At 38.9% G+C, this 19,236-nt stretch overlaps 1 protein-coding gene across 6 annotated transcripts in view; it reads right to left on the bottom strand.

Annotated features, from left to right (window-relative positions):
• Positions 1 to 16,058, bottom strand: part of Sorbs2 (sorbin and SH3 domain containing 2) — a 300,238-nt gene extending 284,180 nt beyond the window's left edge. Inside the window, exons 1-2 of one of the 6 annotated variants that reach the window (XM_027391151.2) lie at positions 15,722 to 16,058; positions 15,283 to 15,585 (exon numbers count right to left, since the gene is read on the bottom strand). The gene's annotated coding sequence lies outside the window, so the exon portion shown is untranslated. The remainder of the gene's footprint in view (positions 1 to 15,282; positions 15,586 to 15,721) is intronic. The other 5 variants (XM_035452343.1, XM_027391146.2, XM_035452342.1 and 2 more) reach the window with 5 other exon arrangements.
• Between the last annotated feature and the right edge of the window lie 3,178 nt (positions 16,059 to 19,236).

The raw sequence follows: 19,236 nt of genomic DNA on the forward strand, positions 1-19,236 counted from the left end.
AAAGATTATCTATGCCTTCTGGTCCATTACCTCTTCTATTCTCGGTTTCAGCTTTCCAAAGAGCATACTCACCACATTATTCCACTTTGGATAATTCCAATGACTTCCCACTTCATAGATGCTAGAGGAACAGTTATCACTTTGTAGCTCAGACACTCCTGAAAACCTGAGGGTATCTGCCATTCTGATTCATTGTCTCTCTCTCCTGTGTTTCTATTATTCTCTGTATCTGTCTTCCTCTGTCTCTGCCTGTCTGTCTCTGCCTCTCTCTCTCTCTCTCTCTCTCTCTCTCTCTCTCCTCTCCTCTCTCTCTCTCTCTCTCTGTGCATGTGTGTGTGTGTGTGTGTGTGTGTGTGTGTGTGTGTGTGTGTGTGTGTGTGTGTCTGCCTCCCTTTCCCAATAGTCTACCTCAGTGCTCAAATTCTGTGCATGAACTCCGGGTTATACAATTAACTCAAATTTCTTGTCCTGGCCTGTGTATCTTGCCATTATTACCACATGCCTGGCCATTTCTAGAACCCCACTTATAAGCACCCACTCTGATAATTGTCACTTATCTTATGCAAGGTATTCTGGCACTTTCACTCCAACTGCTTCTAATTTCCCTGAGCATTCCAGTATATCACCACCGTCAATCAGCACAGCTCTCCAGAAACTACCCTACTACCCAGCTGCATGGATTCAATAACCCTGGTGCAGCCATGTCTTCAGTTTTTCCTGGCTTGCCCTGCTCCTTTTCTTGTCGCTTTATCTATAGCCTGGCTCTCTATGTCTGCTTGAAGGCATAAATATGACCTAAAAGCATGCAGACTCTCTGATAGAACTCAGTTAAGCATATGGCTATGCTTTACAAGTAGATTTCACATTTCTTGGCAATTCTAACCAATTTCCTGATGAATATTCTTTGTAAAATTATTTATTTTTAGACATATGCATTTATGTCCATGTACCACACATGTACTTGTTGCGCTGGAAACCAGAAGAGGGCATCAAGTCTCTTGGGATAGGAATGAATCTTTGTGAATCACCACTTAAATGTTGGGAATTGAACCTGGGTTCTCTGGAAGAACAGTCAGTGCTCTTAACCACTCACTGTTCTATATCTTCAATCCCTTAATAAACATTCCTGTTCACCTTCCTCATGACACTTCACATTTAGCACCTATTTTTAATCTTTAATCTTTCAATTTATGCTCTCTCACTATGTGCATCCAATCAATTGATTTTGTTTTCCATTTTACTTTGTAAGAAAATGGAAATATTATGAAAATTTTAATTTCATTTCCTTTGCTAAATAAACTCTTTACCTAATTTTTTCTTTTCTACTATTTTACTCATCTAAGTATCTTTTTACACGTCAAACTGACTCATTGTCTAATTCATAGTCTTCTTGTTCTATTACTCAATCAATTTCCCATGCAGTTATTTACATAGCCCCTGGATGATCACTTTCTTCTTTTTCACTGGATTCATCAACTGAGTACCGTGAATGTCTACACTGAAATGAACTGCAAGTTCCTATATTAATAATGGCCATGCTAGGCTTCCTTGGCTTATACCACCCTTTCACTGTTGCTCTAAAGAACTGCTCATATTTTCTCTCTCCGCTTTATTACCTCTCTTCTCTACACAGACATTCCAGTGAGGCCTTAATCTCCATCATTCCAATGAAACCATTTTTCAACAAAAACCACCGACACACTCTCCCACAGCCAACCCAAGTATACATTTAAAACCCTGCCCTAACTTGACCTTTTGGTGACTTTTGACCTGGATGACCATGTTTTGTTTTTTAAGTGTCTAATATTTTCTAGGCCATCACAGACTCTGAGTTTTTACTGCATCCCACTCTCAGTTTTCACATTCTCTGCCTCTAGACATAAAGTGGGAAGACTTAAGCACTGGTCCTTGGCCTTTTGCCTACTCTCTTCTTTGGTGATCTCAAATGATACCATGGTGTAGATGCTGTATATAGACAATGACTTCTAAACACACATCTCTAGTCCCTTCTTCTCAGCTCATCTCCTGATGGCCAACTTACCTCTTGAATGACTAGTAGAGACTAAAACTTAGTAGTGCCTACACAGAAATACTGATTTTGGCTCCACAGAATTATTGACCTTTGAAATTCCTTCTATAAGCGTGCTCCTCTCCCATCAGCACATTGTTCCTTATCACACCCAATCTAGTCTACAGGTTCTTTCCCCACAGTACATTAGAATCCCATTACATCTTTCCACATTTACAGCCATGGCCTAAGCACCTCTACCCAAGCCTCTCATTCTTCACCGAGCTTCACTTTTATATCTCAGTGGCCTCTCTGATTGAATTTCTTTCTCTTCCATGTTTTACTATCAAATAATAAACTCCAAAAGCAACCATATCATTCTCCCACTTAAAACCTTATAATAGGGTTTTCAGCACAGAACCAATAAAATCCAAATTCATTACCATGATGTGTGCTTGTTTTGGAAAGGGTCTCCTGTACCCCAGGCTAGCCTCAAACTATGTAGCCAAGAATAACCTTGAACTTTAGATCCTCCTTTAGATTACAGCTGTATATTACCATACCCAGTTACCTTGTGCTGGGGACAGAACTGGGCTTCAGGAATGCAGACAAAGGAACTACCCCAAACCCTTGACATTTCTGCCTTTCCATCACTCAGGGTTCTCTTCCCTGTTGCTCTTCAAAGGGGTTTTCTGCATTCCTCTCTCTGAAGTGCTGCAGCTCTTTACTCTCTAACTCAGTGGATTTTCAACCAGGACTGATTTTTGCCTCCTGGGGAGTCTTTTCACAAGGTGAGAGTCATTTGCAGTTATCATTCCCAGGAAGTGTGTCTAGCACTAGGGAATGGAACCAAAGACACTGCTGAACATCTTATGATGCACAGAGCAGCCCCTAATGGGGCAGATTCATCTGGATACCACAAATGCCAACTGGACTAGTGCAGGAAACCATGTATGGCTGTTTCATTACCATCCCTTCACTGAGCAGCACAGCAAGAGCTAACATTATTTCAGATTCACATCACCATACACTGTTTAGATACGATGCTCTCACTAACCCCCACATATCTACAATGATAAGAGGAAGGTCCTATTTTCTGTGTTACGCAGATAATACTGGGGCATGAAAAGGTGAAGGGTCTTTTTCTAGGTCATGTTGGAGGGCTGTGATTTGAATCCAGACTGTCTGGTTCGGCTCCTTTCACCCTTATATTATAGGGCTGAGAAATTATATTTTTCCTATATATTATTTGTCTTCTCACTCTACTGTATAATCTCTATGAGGAGAGTGGATTTGTTTGTGTTGTTTACCCCTCTTTTATTCTCTCTGTCTAGACATGTAAGCTATCAAGAAATCTTTAATAATAAACAATTCTGAATGCTTTCCCAGCCTCACTTCACAGGATCTTCTTAAATAAAACCTACTTTTCAATTAATGGTATCCTTTCTACTGCTGAGACATTCCGTTTTCTGTCTCTCTAATTTAGTCCATGCTCTTTATGAGGTCTGGCTTTTCCCTCTTAATGTTTTCATCAATACTTCAACAACTACTTCTTTCTACCCTGCCTCAAATCCTAAATAATACATTTTAGGTCTAGAGATCCACAGTGTAGTTCTCAAAGAAAATTACTTTATGAGGTCAAAATCTAATTACCTATTTTAAACACAAAAATAAGACTGAAGCTAAGCAATACAATGGTAAAAATTCAAGTTTATCTTGAGAATTTTCATATGATGCTAATTATATTGCTAGTGGAAAAAGAGAATTTGTGGAAGATTTTGTAAGTCTTAGTCATTGTTCTATTGCTGTAAATAGACAGTGGCTTGCATACAGTTTCAGAGGGTTAGTTTATTATCATGTGGCAGAGATCATGGCAGCAGTCAGGTATAATGCTGGAGCCGTAGCTGGTATCTACAGCCTGATCTGCAAGCAGAGAGAGGTAAGCTTTTTATCTCTTCCTTAAATAGTGTAGAACTTTGTGTAGTCACTCCATTTCATATCTTCCTTATTTCTTTAAAATTTATTTTATGTAGATTGGATAGGTATCTTACTTACATGTATGGATGTGTGTTTTGTGTTTGCAGTACACACAGAGGCCAAAAAAGGGTGTCATATCCCCTGTACTTGGAGTTACAGTTATGAGCTGCCATATGTGTGCTGAGGATCTAAACCAGATCCTGAGGAAGAGCTGTCTTAGTCACCGTTCTATTGCTGTAAATAGACAGTGGCTTGCATACAGTTTCAGGGGCTTAGTCTATTATCATGTGGCAGAGATCATGGCAACAGTCAGGCATAGTGCTGGAGCCGTAAGCAGACACACACACACACACACACACACACACACACACACACACACACACACACACACACACAACTATGGCTTTTAACTTCTGAATCATCACTGTCTCTAGTCCCTATTTTATATTTTCTTCATTCCTAGTCCTCAGGCCAATGTGTCCTGGTGCTCTTATCTCTTAAATACAATTTCTCATTCCTATTGTTTGGAAAGTTAGAATTCTTTAATGACATGGTTGTTTGTTGTGTTACTTTAGAGTTGGGGTTCCCATTCTGTATTCCAGACTTGACTTTTAGTTTGGGTGCTTTTCTAACCAATGCCCCCAGAGTGCTAGGATTACAGGCATTTGCTGCCACTTACAGGCCTTCCTTTATTCCAGGGACATTACATTTGTAGTTCTTGCCCTCAGTTCATTTGTAACATAGACGGGGGAAAGATACTGTTCATTTTCATCTTGAGTCTTCCCTTGTGATGCAAACTAGTTTATTGCCAGAGAAGACATACTGGAGAATGTCACAGTTCTTCAAATTGCTCACTGTGCTTCTGGGAGTGTAACAACAACAACAACAAAAAGCTGGAACTGTGGCTTTAATATGAAATGCTCCCAGGCTCCTATTTTGAATACTTGCTTCCTCAGCAAGTGGCACTATGATGGGAAGCTCTGAAACCTTTAGGAGTTGTGGCCTGTCTGGTAGAAATGGGTTGTTAGGAGTGGAGCTTGAAGATTTTAATGCAGGTCCCAGTTCTAGCCTTTCCATCTGCCTTTCAGTCCATCTCTACGTGAACAGCATCTGCTACATGCTCCTGCCACCATGCTGATGTCACCCTGATGGACTCCAGTCCTCTGAAACTTTGAGCACAAATAAATCTCCCTTCCCCATATTGTTTAATCTGTTTTGGTCATAGTCATACAACAGTAAGTAATGAGGTGACTTCCTCCCCAGAGGATGAACAGAATATTGTATATTGAATAATCAGAACAAGAGAAAGGATACTGAGCAAATAATCTGTGTGGCATCATTTGTATTTTTTTTTATAATGTAAGTGGTTTAATTCAATATTTGGTAAGACGTATCACCTGTGTTTAAACAGTTACCTGTGTGGGACAAATGTGTGTAGATTGGGTCTTTCCTGCCTCACGAGAACCCGGTTGTATTGGGCCTGGTCCCTAGCAGAACACTTCCTTTTGCATCTCCTGCACTATGAACTCCAGTTTCTAGCTCTTGTCCTCTGCGTCTTGGAGCCCAGATGTCTAGGTACAAACTACCTTTTCGCTGATTTTATCAAATACCCGCTTGCTTTCTGACAGTTGTTTCTAGCCTGACTAATAATTCAGAGATCCCGGGAAGAGCCTTGGGGTGTATGGCAGGCATCAGATGTCTCACAGGCACCAACATCTCATTATTCTTGTTCCCTTGCCTCTCAAGTTCAGAGCAGACTTTGTGATGTTTCTAGCAGAACTACGTCACTCGTAGACCACCACTTCAATGCTTCCAGAGCAGATACATCCAGAGATGCTCTTTGGATTCTTTAAGCTCACAATGTGGACAAGCCTCATAGTTGTTTAGAACATGATATTCCATAAAATGATAAATTACTCCCCTTTGGAGTAACTGATGATTGAAAAAGAAGTGTCCCTTATAATGGAAACATCTTTGTAGATCTTCTTAGCCAAAAGCCAAATATGGCACCAAGTCTGGCATTATGGAATGGGGCATTCAGATGCAAGGCCACAAAGGGCCCCACTTAAGATGCATTCTTCTAGATATGTAAACAACGTCTGCTCAAGCTACAAGAAATATCCATTTAGTAGGTTAAAAAGGGAATGAATAAACGGTGTGGTAATGAAACAACTGTGGGAATCCTAATTGCAAGAAGTGTTAGGGGACAAATGTGAATGGCCTGATGGAGGGATATGGAAACCTACGGCATTCAAAAGAGCTTGGGATGGGAAATGTTTGGCAGCTCCAGTAGTTCAAAATGTGTGGAACCCAGAGCAAGGGTGTAGAGACCTAATAGCCAGCTTATCTATTGAGACATAATCCAGAAAGACAAATTCATCCCTGAGGAGAATTGGAGTCTATTCTGAGCACACAAGGTGATCTAAGCAAAGTTTTGGAAAGCTATTAACATGAATAAATATGTCTTTGAAGTTGGCATTTATGTAGAACCTGACGAAGGTGGGTCCTAGAGATCTGTTAGAAGGTTATTGCCATAGCCATGACAGAACAAAGCACAATACAATTTTTCTGCTATTGTGATAAATATTATGACCAAAAGAGAAAAGGGTTCATGTGGCTTGCAGGTAACAGATCATGTTAAAAGGGAGTTGAGGCATGAACCTGGAGGCAGGAACTTAAACACAGATCATGGAGGGAGACCACAGGTGGAGATGGCCAGTCACACTCCTTACTGACTTGCTTTTTGCTTCTGCTCAGCTAGCCTCCTTACACCTTCCATGCCCACTGTCCCAGGAGTGCTACCTCCAATAACGGGCTAGGATCACCTCCATCAATTAGCAATAATAAAAACAAATGACCACATACTTGTGTACAGACCAATCTACAGGGGCAATCCCTCAATCGATATTACTCTTCCTATGTATGTCAAGTCTGCAACCAAAAATACCCATCATATCTAAAAATTGATGCAGTGGAGAAATGGGAAAACAGATTGAAAAGAGCATTAAAACCATACATTTTTGTCTAAATGTTGTTTTCTAAAAATATGCAAGGCATACAGTTTGAAATCCAAGTTAGATATGGATGCAAAACTACAGTAGAATTACTATACAGCATTCCCAGAGCAGTTATGTTCCAAGATATTTTAATTTGGTAGATAAATTTCTGATTAAAATATTAGCAAAGGGAATATAATACAAATTAAAATAAAGAAAGACATAGAACAGTGTTGCATCTCCTTGGTCAATGGATGTCTCCTTAAGTAATACAGTCATTCTTTCAAAAACATATCAATGGAATAAATTCACTAGACACAGGTTAACCATATTTTGTAAATAGGTCATATGTTACAACATAGCATTTACAAATTTAGAATATCAAGGAAAATTGCAGTTAGCATATTATCTCATGAAATGGATGAAACATCTACTTTAATTACATAAAATACAGAATTATAGCCTGCTGGATTGCCCTCAAGTTCAGAAACAATCTTTTATCAATAACTGTATGTTTCTCCAATGCAAAGTGGTCATCCTTGAAACCATACACATACAAACAACAAAACCAGACTCACCAGTGTGTGTGTGTGTGTGTGTGTGTGTGTGTGTGTGTGTGTGTGTGTGTGTGCATGTGTGTGTGTGTTTGTGTGTAGTGTATGTAACAAATATAGCGAAGGGAGAAAAAGGCTCACACCTTGAAAGTGGGGGGAACAGGATTTGAAGAAAGGCAACTGGGAGGGGTTGGGGGGAGGAAAAGAAGGGGCAGAAGAATAAATTCTATTTTAATTAGAAACAGTTTTTAAAATAACTGGGTTTGAATGAAAAAGTCAGACACCTCTCCCTGGACATTGGACAGACTGATAGCTTATAACTTGGTATGCTAATGTTTAAATGCCACAGACTCAGGTTAAGTATTGGGACAAAGGTAAAGGGGGAACTTTGTCTCTAGGGGTCATGGTCCTTTATAGCTTTTCCATTTTCAATTCTGTTTCTGTCCTTTTCCCTTCACCTCATCCTGAACAATGCAACCTGAGCATATGGCTAGATTTCAGTAAGAACAGTAATCCCCCTGCTATAGTAATGGGATACTTCAGAACTCTGGCCACATGTAAGGAAATCTCACAGCTCTCAGTTCACTTAACCTGGAATAGAAAGGTTTTGTTTCTTCTAGTTTCTGAATTTTCTTTGCTTTTGAATTTCTTAATTTGCCTCTAGTTTCTAACTCTGGAGGTGATGTCACACATTTCTCTACTAAAGTAACACATTCAACTTTTTCTTACCCAGGTTAGAAAGGCATACCACGACAGAGTGATAAAGGTATAGCCATTATTAGCCAAGTCTCTAGGTTCCAACTATATGGTCTGAAGCAAGTCCAAGTGCACTGCTTCTGTTGGCTCGTCTACAGAATGGGATTTATAAAACCACTCTCTTTTGAGGTCTTAAAATTTTAATCGAACCCATTTATGTAATATACTTAGAAGATGGCCCAGCACAGAGCAAGTTCTATCTAGAGACGTGACTGTTAATTTGAATGTGACTGGTTCTTTCTCTTCTTTTTAATCATCATCATTGTCATCATATTTCTCATTTAATACAATTTTCGAATACAAATATATTTTGACAACATCCCTCCCCTCCTCCAAGTCCTCCTGATCTTCTCCCCAACCTACCTACCCAACTATAAGTTATTTCTTTAAAAAAAAACACAAAATAGCCAATAAACAACAAAACTTCCAAATCAAGAAAACAAAATAAAATCACTTAAAAATCACCTAATTATAATTAAATAAAAGCCCACCAAAAAACCTGTGGAGTCCAATTATTTGGTTGTTATACCTAGTGTCAATCTACTAGAGAAAACTGATTTTCTGTCTCCCAGCAGGTGTGAGGGCTCAGTTATTAACCTTTACCCCAGTGTCTAGGTTTTCATCCATCCATTCATATACATCAAAATAAAATATAATGAGATAAAACAAAAACTATCACATAGAAGTAGGGCAAGACAAGCATCAGAGACACAGTTGTTTTCCCACTCAGGAGTCCCATAAAGACACTGAACTGGAAGTTACAAGGTATGTGCTGAGGACCTGGTGCAGATCTATGCAGGTCCTGTGCATGCTGCTTCAGTGACTGCTACTTTCCTGCCTCAACTGATTCTTGGGGAACTAAAACCTATGCTCAATGCATTCTAGATTCTTCCTACACACATTCGCTAATGTAGTTTTTCTGCTATTTTATGTTTCTCATCAGACTACCTATATTTGTCTGAATTTGTCCAGGCTCCATTTTAACATTGTGCCCCTGCTTTTCTTTGCTTATAAAATATTTTTTTCTATACCTCATGGGCCTTGTTCTCTCTTGTTTTATGTATTGGCAAACAGTGCTATGTTGTTCATATGCATTTGTCTGCCCTCTCTGTCTTTTGCATTAATCCACTCCACTTGTTCTTTATTATTGGTTCCATCTATGATAACCACATTCCTCTGCCCTCCAATATTCCCAGACATAGTAGGGAAGACAGGCAGTATGCCATGAGGCACACATAATGATTTTTCAGTATTTAATTAGGCAACATATAACATGCTTTCCTGACACATGGCATTATCACATGTGAGGCAGGCTCTTTTTTTTTATTATGAAGAATACCAGATATGGTAGTGCACACTTATAGACCCAATATGAGAAGCTCAAAGAGGGGATTGTTTTGAGTTCATGGCCATGCTGGAGTACATGGTAAATTCAAGGCTAGCTGGGGTTATACAAAAAGACCGCCATTTCAGAAAAAAATAACACATAGTCATCTGACAAGAGATGTGGGACAATGGGAACTTCAAAGAAAACACTGAATTTGCAATTTACTTGGCAACTGAATTGACAATGCCATCATTATCAAAATGCTCACTGACATTTTGTCTCATGAAACCTGAATGACATGGTCTGACATGCCCTGTGATGACTAGAGAAGGGAGAGGAAGGATGAAGACATTTTCTTACAAAGGGTAATTGGTTCTGTCAAGAGTATTTTGAGAACGAGGTTTGTAAAGTCTATGTTGATAAAGACTTGGGAGGTAATCTCAGATCTCATAAATGAAATGAAATTGGGTCTAGAGTAAGTTATAGTTTTGTCAAAGGTGGTGGGAGGAGAGGCCAGAATAATTGACAGAAGTCTATTTCCATTCAGGATGAAGATAGTAAGGCAACTTTTTTATAAGTTGCTTTGAAGGGACTGTTGAGTCCATTCAAACATTTACTTCGTGTCTGAGAGTGCTGAACAGAATGTCAAAGAAGTGGTAATAGCTCCTCCCAGGGGACAGTAATTATTTTTGAAAATACATACTTGGAGCCAGAATAAAATACACATCTCTATTGGGTACAGTGTGTGTGTGTGTGTGTGTGTGTGTGTGTGTGTGTGTGTGTGTGTGTGTAGTGTGTGTGTGTGTGTGTGTGTGTGTGTGTGTGTGTGTGTGTGTGTGTGTTGTAGTGATGGAACTCAGGTGTGCAAACCAATGTTTACTAACAGGCCAACCTCCTAATCTCAATACTTTTAATTTTTAATGTATATCTTTACTTGTTGGTTTTTTTTTAATTAACATAGCCTATGTTTTTCTCTAACAATAACTTAAACAGGCTTTTGAGAGATGCTGTGTCATGACCTGTGTCAACAGTAGATGACTATCTCTGCTCTTTGGTGTTGGGTAAAGGGAATGTGAGTATCTCTGTGAACTGAATGTAAATGGATCAGAGGCCCAGACGCACCACAAAGAAGCTGCACATCCACCCAGTGAACCTACTGAAGTGTTTCTTTTGTGTCTGCTGGGAGGAAAACATCATTGATAGTGTTTAAAGCAGGGAGGGAAGGAAGGAATCCTAGTCTGTCTGACTCATAGGTCGTAAACCCAGATTCTACCTTCAAATGATCCCTCACTGACATCATCCTAAACAAAACAAGGCCAACTTTGGTAGCACTCCAAGAGAATAGCTTCATTGTTTTCCATTACCTGCCTGAAATGGGTTTTATAACTGGCTGTTGCTGGTTGTTCACAGGTCTGTCCATCATGTTACCCCTTTGGACATATAAGAATGAACATATCCTTGGCTTGGTCCACAGTCTATACAAAGATTTGATGGGGAGACAGAGTAGAGAGTTCAAATACTTATAAAGAATGGAGAAGGGTTGCTCATCAAAAGCTTGGAAATAAACTTTATATGTTCTCCAATGTTGAGTAGGGTTGATGACATTGATTCATGCCAGAGGCCTTCATCTGACTCCAGAGGTCTAACTTATTGCCCAGCTAATGCTGCAGCCTGTTCTCTCCACCACTATTAGAAGCTAACCTCCACCTCCTAGGAGGTAACAAACACTCTGGCATCCCTTTGTCCTGGTCTCAGCAATCCTTTCCACCATTGTGCACTCTGGATTTGCCACCCTTAATCTGGGTGCATTTATTAGGTTTTCTTGGGGATCAACCCAATTCCTGGCACTAGTGAGACCATGAGGATGCCAGGACAGAGTGGCCCAAGATGCTGAGTCCTGCTGAACCAAAACAATATTTTCCTGACTTAGGAACTTAGATTTCTTTTCAGACTGAGTTTCTAAATGTAGATCAAGCTGGTGGTGAATATATGATTCTCCCACCTCTGCTTTCTGAGTAGTGGGAAAATGGACATACACCATCATGCCTGGCTCATATTCACATATTTTATTGTCAGGTCACTTTATCCTTCATGTTACTTTGGTAGGTAGTTCAATGTTAATGCAGCAGTGTACATCCTGAGAAAGGAATGGTGTTAATGCCTTAGATAAAATGTAGTTTCTCCTAAGTCACCGTGGTAGATTTCAAACCATATGCTATCTTTTCCTTGGAAGAGCTCTGATCTGATAAGGAAATAATTATAAAAATAAGGCAGACCGACTGTCATAACTGTTGGAAGAAAGCTAATAACTTTTCATGGTGTACCTTCATCTAAAGTCCTCTGCATTGCAGTGGGATTAAAGATTTACTGTCCAATTAGACTGGGGCCTTCTATAAATCAGATCACTCCCAAAGTTGAGGGAGTAAGTAGAGCTAGTTGGAAGTTGGATATGATCAAAGAGGCATACAACAGTAAACTTGAAAATGAAGAGTTGGAGAGGGAGAGATACCCATGTTTGAAGGTCATCCTTGCTATAGGGTCATATTTCTCTCTGATGTAATTGGAGTCTAGCTTGCACAGGACCTGAGCTAATGTTCACAGATGCTGTTCTTTACAATGTTCCCTTACTTGCCCTTTGACAAAGGTTGGTATTAACAGAATTAAAATATTGCTTTGTCTCTTAAAGTTAAGTTCCTTTTCCTTGGGTTATTCCCAGGTGGTTCATTCCCGCTACAAACATCAAAAAAGTGACTGCTTATGGTAAACTTCCTTACAGGTAACCAAGAGGGAACAAAACCAAATAAAACACATGTATGTCATGCTTCTCTCCAACACTGCTGCCTGCCTGGGATTTAGATTTTATTTTGGACCCTCAAGCCAACAGCATGTTGTGACTTAAACAGGTCCCTCTGTGGGCATTTATCATTATCTCGGCATTATGGACAGTGTTTCCCCCACTCTTTACTTTTCAGTTAGCTCTTCTTCTCAAGAGTATCCTTTTGGCCTAGCATTCCCACCATTCCTTCTTAAAACTTCGCTGTCTACTCAGCATTGCCTACTATGCACTTGCTCTCAGGTCCTTAAAAAACACAATCCGGTAATAACAACATATTGTATTCTTCCCAAGGCAATTAGTATTTAAATTGCATTTAAATAGCACTCAAGGGCATCAAACTGAAAGCAGTATTCTCAGAAGGTTGAAGTTTGGTATTATATGAGAGATGCATGAGAATAGGGGAGAGTGGGGACAGATATTGAGATACTATAGGTCTTTCTAAGCTGGAAGAGACCCTCTTCTAAGAGAGATTTTTTAATAAAAATGTTTTAGTTCTTGAAATTAATATAATTAGATAATTGTCTCCCTTCTCTTTCCTCCCTCTAGCTTTTCCCATGTACATCCCCATCTCTCTCAAACTGGCCTCTTTTGCTATACATATATACAGATGCATAGACTCCTAAAGATGTAAACACAACCTCACAACCTGCTCAGCCCATACAACATCACCTGCATGTATATGATCTCATAGCTGACTGCTTGGTATTAGATAACCAATTAGGGTTCTCTTTCCTGGGGAAGATCATCCCTGCCCCCTCTAACATGGAAGGGGAAGTGCAAGCGTTCTTGAAGAAAGAGTTTTGTCAGTGTCAGTGAATGAGAGTCAACCTGCTCTCATCCGCTCATGATAATGCCTTTATTTTATTTATAAGAACTATGTATGATTATGTGGGTTTCTTATAACTCTTATAAGCCAGTTGATTGGGCCTGATCCCCCCAGTTTGCACAGGCAGTGGGACTTTCTGAGGTCAAGGACATACCTCTAGTTTCACACCGCTAATACCTGTTGGGATTGACAAGTCCTCAGCTTTTATTCCATCTCCTGCTGCCCTGAAATGCTTCATCAACACTGACTTTATTTCTCCAGGATTATTTCCCACTTTTTCTTTTCCATCTTTCCATTAGCGAAAACAGACTTGCAGCATCTTAAGTATAACTTTACTTAGAGTCAAGTACAAGAAGCTGTCCTTAGGTGACCTCATGTGCTATCAGACAGCAAGTTCTATGCCCCATTGTCATTCATCAAAGTTGTTAGTGGACTCCCTGTGGTCATCCAGTCCATTGTTTACTTTCTCAAAAACAATGTCCTTTAAAAATACTAAGAAACAATATTTTCCCACATAGGAAAAAATACTCTTAATTTACTCTATAACTGATTTTTGGATGTTACAAATTAGAGTCTAAATTTTTTCATTATTATCATTAATGTAGAGTATGGCTTATGATTATTAAGCAGTGACTTAAAAAATATTGGCCCTAAATACCAGTTTGACTTGGTTGTCATACTCCATAAGTTGAATCATTCACATCTGAATAGAGAAATCCACAAAGCCAAAGTCTATCCTGGTAACATAATTGATAATTTTACAGAGGTAAATAAATTTAGTTCCACAGACAATTAGATGAATAAAAAAAACCACTAGATTTGGAAATTTAGAAACTCTATCAATGCTTTAACATCAAATAAAACTTTCAACATTAGCTGCATAAAGAATCTGCCTTGCTTCCACAAAAGGTCAGCCCTGGCAATTTGCTCTGAAGATTACATTATCTATGCCATGCTTTTTGGAGACAACTATGAAAAGCAGTATAGCATTCCTGGCATTTGTATCCAGTCTTTGCAAAAACAGATTCTCTCTACTTCTCTCAGGCCACCATTCACAATCCACTGATACATGACTTCAAATGTCCCACAGAGGAGGACACACAGCTTAACCAGTGAAACCTTCCATGTGATCAATAATTTACATCTTAGGCATAAATTAAGTACCATGTAACATTTAGGGTAAATAATCGTGTGAGTTTAAATACAGGGCACACCATGGAAGTCCCCCGTTATCTATTTCTGCTAACATAACTGATGGGACAAGAGACAAAAGACACTCTTTGAAATAAATGCTCCGTGAAGCAATCCCATGCCTCACCTAATGCATGTTTCTCAGGGGTCTTTTGTTACTCCGGAGCGTGTTGAATTATCCTTCCAATTACCTTGGCAACTAAAACAAGGACCCCTCATATGCTGATGACTTTTAGATGATTGCACTAGCTGCCAGAAACAGATGATAATTAAAGAATTTTAATTATTAAGCAGGATTGAGAAGTGTTGATTTTGTTTTTTTTTTTTTTCAATAAACCTTATATCTTAATCACAGAGGAATCCAATTACTAGCCGAATTCTTTCCCTATGTTTGATCAGCAGTTTGGAGCTTTTGTCTCTAAGGCTGGTAGATAATTACAGAAATTGCAACAACCTTGAAGACACATCGCCCCCATCTTTCTCCCCCATCCTTTCCCTCCTGTGTTCTTAGTTATGAATGTAACAGAATGTGATGACTGAAAGCAGCATTATTAACCAGCTTACCTTGAGAACAATAGCAACATTAACAAAGGGGTTGTACTAATAAAGGGTCTGTGCGCTGTCCGCTTAAGCAATGGAAAGTGTCCCTTTATTCTGCCTAGCACTGGCTCAGCCAGAGGTTAACCATTTTAAAGCCGGCATTAGCCGGAGAAGGAACAAAGCATTACTAGAAAGCAGAAAGCCTCCCCAGCACCAGCCTTCCTGCTTCTTTCTTAAAAATCATTGGGGCTCAATGTAAAAGAACCAATACCTTCAAGTGAGAACATTCCAGCACAGGAGCGTTGTCTTGGTGGCTGCTGTGCAGAATGAGTTGCTTGGGCATCTATCCCTCTCTTCTTAGACACGGGGCAGTTCGGTGGCTACAGCCAACATAAGAAGCCCTTTTGCAACATATATGCGCTCTTCATCTGCAACTGAAGGAGACTAAGCAGCTGGGCTTGGTGCTGCTCGCCTGCAGGCATTGGATCTTTAGACCCTCTTCATCTGATTGGCTGCTTCCTAGTCTCACGGCACTCCTCTGCCTTAACCTTTGGCTATGCTCAATATATTTCCCCTAGGGATAAAGTCAGAGAATTGCCCATTAGGGAATCTGTGCCAGGTTAAATTGAGCTGGTTTAAAGAACCAGTGACACAATTCTCTATGGTTGTGTTTATGCTTAATTGTCCGGTGTTCTAGGTAATATACCTACCGAGGTGAGGTGGATATAATTTAACAGGAGTGGTTTTATGTTTCCTCCCTGAAAATGCCATGAGTCTTACACCTGCATAACACACACTGAGGTGATCAGGTGGCTCTTTGCAGCACAGCTTGTCTGGATATCAACCTTAAATCCAAACAGATGGAGATGACAGAAAATATCAAGAAGATTGTTTAAAAAATGCCAAGAGATGCAGTTGGACAACTCTACAGAAGCCATCTCAAGAAAGTGTTGTGAGTCATTTACACAAAAGGTCTTTATAATATTTATGATTTATTTTACACAAGACTGATAAAAACATGAAAATGAATGACAAGAACTAAAGCAGTTATTAAAGTACATAGAGAAAACATAACAGAAAAAAATATTTGCTTCATTAAAGTACTAAAACTGAGAAAAGAACCAAAAAGTAAACCCTTATCAGCTATGTATATATATATATATATATATATATATATATATATGTATGTGTGTATATGTATACACACATATATACAAGGTTTGGGTTGGCAAGAACTTCAGGTATGAAAAATATTCATATATATATATATATATATATATATGTGTGTGTGTGTGTGTGTGTGTGTGTGTATACATATGCATGTTTACACACACACGCACACACACACGCGCACACACACAAACACAAACACATCAGATGAAAGGCTTCAGAATAGAGATAGTGAATTGAGCGCACACATTTAAAGTTTTCTCCCTCTCAAAATCCCACAGAAATGAGCACTAAGATTTTACTTGGAAAAATCTTTATGCAGAAGGACAAAATAATGAGAAAAATAGTAAACCGTATTTAGAAAGGTAGGAAACAGATAGTCAGGTGGTTAGAGGATTCAGAGAGCACTGAATCTTCAGCCAGCAAGGGACAACCAAGAAGCAACAACATTTACAGCTGCCAGTCCCCCTCCCCTACCCCATAAACCTTGGTCAATGGCACACTTGATCTATGAAGGTTGGGCTAAATCACAATAGGTGACACCCAGGTATGTTGGCACACATATGTTATCCCAGTATTCAAGATGGAGACTGGAGGATCATGTCTGAGGCCAGGATGGGCTGCCTAGTAAGTTCCACATCAGCTTAGGCTACATCCAGAGACCTTGTCCCCGAGACAAAATACAACACACACACACACACACACACACACACACACACACACACACACTCATACACACACCTTGAGAAAAGCACATGGCTTGACTGTCTGAAGAACACCGAAGCTTTATTTTTTGCAGAGATTTTAAACAGAAGGTCTCTGAATGAACATGAGTGAGAATTAAGGTACCAAGCTGAATAAATGTTGGAGATAATGGGAAATGGATGTGCATACAACTTCTAGAACTTCCCTTCCCATTCATCACCAAAGAGACAGAGAGCAAGATGTTCATGCTACAGAATGATGATTTGAATAATATTTTCTGTGAAACATGACTGTTTCAAAAGATAAGTATTGTAGACTGACTCTAGGGTCTTTGAACATGGTACACTTGCTAAATTGCACAGGCTGGCCTTGAACTTGTAACCTTCCTTTCTCAGCCTCTAGAATAGCTGGGATTATAGGTCTGAAACACTAGGTCTGTCTCCAAAAGATAAGACTTTCAGGCTGTATTCCAGAACATCTATTGCTTAATCTCACCTTAATAAGCTCTGTACATTAATTTTCAGTGTCCCCTTCTTACATACAAGGCGATCAAATATCTAATCTAAAAGAAGATAAAGGGACAAATCACAAATGAGCAATCAAGTATGAGTTGAAAAAATAGTAAATTGGAAAAAGAACACTTCATATCTATCCTTGATGCCCTTTGAGAAATGATATGTATAGGTAGTGTCTTAGCCTGTTTTATCTTCCTAATACTAAAGTACTAAGTTACTTCAAAAAGATAGAGATAGATTTATTATTACTCATATTTCCATTATAAAACTTCCTGGTATTCTGGATACCATTATCCCAAAAGCAAAGGTGTAATTTTTTTAATGCTCCATATGGATGAAACAGCTGAAATGAAAAGGATAAAGCTGTCTCAGAGGATGTGATACTGGTAAAATGATGCACAGTAAGGAAACATTCCATAGAATTAAAAGCACAAAAGATGAATGATTAAAAACTGACCCAAACTTAGTACCGTAATTTCCAAAACATAGTAAAGAAACACATTCAAAGTTATATCAAGAAAGAGCAGCAAGTCTGTGCCAAAAAAGAAATCATAATATTTTTCAATGTTTTAAAGTACAGCATACCAACTAAATATTAGTTTAAGAATTCTATTTCCCTGTGCATTTGTAATTGATACCATAAGAATTTTTAGTAATAAGAAAAAATGTTTCCTGTTAAAACCATTTTTCATGGTCTCAGCTTGCATGATCATTTATACATGCCTCCTTCACCATACCAGTTTGAAGGCTGATTATATTGTATGCATGAGTAAAAATAAGTTCTGGGGATGACGGTGCCTGCCTGTAATCCCCACTACGCAGCAGGCTAAAGTGGAAAGATTGCTTTGGTTCAAGGTCACCATGGGCTACATGATTTTGAGGCAGTATCGGCCACACAGTGAGATCCTGTCATAATGGCAGCCAACAACAAACAACACTGAATAGCTACAAGAAATACAGGAAATGTGAAAAGTCCTTTAATAGTGGGATCTAAATATCAAGTTGGAGAAGTGATCTTGAAAGCTGAATAAAATGTCAAAAAAGGAGAATTAAAATATAAAATTAGAAATGTTAGTCTTGGGATGCAACATAACAAGATGCCAAGAGAGACTGCAAATCAATCAAACAAAACAAACGGAATAAAATCATCACAAAATAACTCATTTGAAGTTTTTAGGATAGAAGTGTGAAATAAATGTGCATGATTGGTGATGTGGTGGCTCCTAACTGAGGACTTAAAAGAAAAGTTGGGGGCATAAATTTTGTCCTTAAAAAAAAAAACAACACTGTATATTCTATATAAAGGATCAAAAATTAAAATCAAACATTCTTCATAGCAAGACTAAAAGCTGAAGGCAAAGTGAAAATGTCTTTAAATCCCTGAGAGAAATGACTGGCTGCTTAAATTCCTATACCCATCTAAATTATTTCTGAGTTCAAAGACAATAGTTTTGGGGGTTTATGAAACGCCTTTAAATCTTTTATTACAATAATTTTTATTGTGAAACTGTTGGAAGGTGTGCCTTGTGCCCTGTAGAGATCATACACAAGGGGGGGGGAGGGGCAGACAGACAGAGAGATGGGGAGAGATAATTCGAATATCCAGAAAAGTGGGATCCAACAAAATAAAAAACATGTCAAGACATCTCTTCTTAGAATGGTTTGGGGTAATATTTCAAAATACAGACTACATAGCAGTTGTGTTCTACCAGTCCATATTGGAACAGAGCAAAACTTTCCAGGAGAAGACGTTTCAGTCAGATAGGACCTGTATTTGGTATGTTGAGAAAAGATTTGTACAATTGGGAGAGTATACTAAGATTATTAGCAGTAAC

Source organism: Cricetulus griseus, assembly GCF_003668045.3.
Source record: "Cricetulus griseus strain 17A/GY chromosome 1 unlocalized genomic scaffold, alternate assembly CriGri-PICRH-1.0 chr1_1, whole genome shotgun sequence".
NCBI classification, from domain to species: Eukaryota; Metazoa; Chordata; class Mammalia; order Rodentia; family Cricetidae; genus Cricetulus; species Cricetulus griseus.